Source organism: Ornithorhynchus anatinus, chromosome 1 (genome assembly GCF_004115215.2).
Source record: "Ornithorhynchus anatinus isolate Pmale09 chromosome 1, mOrnAna1.pri.v4, whole genome shotgun sequence".
NCBI classification, from domain to species: domain Eukaryota; kingdom Metazoa; phylum Chordata; class Mammalia; order Monotremata; family Ornithorhynchidae; genus Ornithorhynchus; species Ornithorhynchus anatinus.
In genome coordinates this window covers 154,976,926-154,978,819 of record NC_041728.1, presented here as the reverse complement: position 1 = coordinate 154,978,819, position 1,894 = coordinate 154,976,926, and positions in this window count along the sequence as shown.

Here is a 1,894-nt window from a genome sequence, read left to right as displayed (position 1 = left end):
CTTCCCAGCGCTTAGAACAGTGCTTCTCACACTCTCCCCAGAGCTTAGTACAGTGCTCTGCATGCAGTAAGTGCTCAATAAATGCAACTGTCTGGTGGCTCCTCTATCAGCATCCCCTTATAAGGGTGGTCCAGACAGGCTTTTATCCGCAGCAGGTACTGGGTTTGGGAGGAGGGGGAGGAGCTGCCAAGTATCCCCACAAACACCTGTTGTTATCATACACCTGTTTGGTGACCCCAGAATGCTAAACACAGCACCAAACAAAACTCCCATTAGAAAGAGGGCAAGGCCAGAAGGACAGTAGCACAGAGGGCCCATTTATTCTTTAGAAAGAGGAGGCTTGGTTCAGCTTTCCTTTCTCATAGTCTTCCTTTGGATCTCAGACAAAATATTTCAGTTCAAGAGTTTTCTCAGGAGAAAAAACCAGGAATGCACAAAGGCCACAATGCCTTTTCCTGTGGCTTCTAAAAATGTTAGTTTCTGTGTACAGTTTCTACCTTCCTCGGTTTCCAGTTCCCCACTGACCTCGGCTTGGGTTGTTTCAGGCCCCTCCCATCTCTCCGTTGGGCAGCCACTGAATTGAGTCAGTTGTATCGATGTTTCTGTCCCTGGGGAGCACTGTGCTGGTGAAATGGGTTTGGATTATAGTAAGTAGTCCCAGAAAGTCTATATCAGAGAAGCCTCGATCAGTGAATCCATCAACCAGTGGTATTTATTGAGTATTTACCATGTACAGAGCACTATACTAAGTGTTTGGGAAAGTATAATGAGACAGAATTGGTAGACATGATCCCTGCCCACAAGGAGCTTACAGTCTAGAGGCGGAGTTACCTCAGTGTTATCCATTGGCGGTCACTTAGACTAGAAACCTCATTAGGGACAGGAATTCTGTATGATCTGCTGTATCTGCCCCAGTGCTTAACACAGTGCTTGGCCCATTGTAAGCACTTAATAAATACCCTAATTATTGTTATTATTATTATATCCTTCTAGACTTGTCCCTGGAAATGTATCTAAAAATTAATAAGAATAATGGTATTTGTTAAATACTTACTATGTGCCAGGCACTGAACTAAGCACTAGAGGGGCTGAATGCTAATGATCACAGGCTGATTAGGTGAATTTATTCTCTGAAAGCATTATAAAATGATTGATTTTGTACTCTTAATCGAACAAAACAAATACCTGCAGGAGTTTCAGGGCATCGGTTTGATTTGTTTTCTGCAAATGATTTAGTTCAGGTTTGGGATCGTCTCCTCGTGCCTAAGTTACAAACCCACTAGCGTTTATTCATTCAAGAGTATTTATTGAGCGCTTACTATGTGCAGAGCACTGTACTAAGCACTTGGAATGTACAAATCGGTAACAGATAGAGTCCCTGCCCTTTGACGGGCTGGCTCAGTGTTTGCAGTGAAATCTGAAGATTTCTAGGAAGAGGTGGGGCTTAATTAACTTGCTCAGGTGCATTAACAAAAGAGCTTTGAGACACTGCTGTCCTCTGGGACTGAGAACAAAGCTATCACCTCTGAGGCCTATTGGGCCTTTTTATTCAAACACACTGAGAAAATGTCTTTTCTCCATTTCCCTCTCATCCTAGATTGAATCCTTCATGAATTGAATGGGGGCCCAGCTTCCCTCTCCCCAGTTCCCAAAGGAGAGACCTTTGGTCTCCCTGAAAAAGAAAGGAAAAAATGGCATTGTTCACATCTTTTTCTGGAAATTTTCATTAAATCACATTACCTAGTTATCATTTTCCTAGGTTGGATTTTCCTCCCATGTGAAGTCAACTTCAAACTGCCCTCATTTAATTTCCCCTCCTTAGTATTCACTATCTTAATTTTATCCCTTGGATTAGTTGACCCTTATTCTGCCTCCTGTTACTCCAATCTGAGGG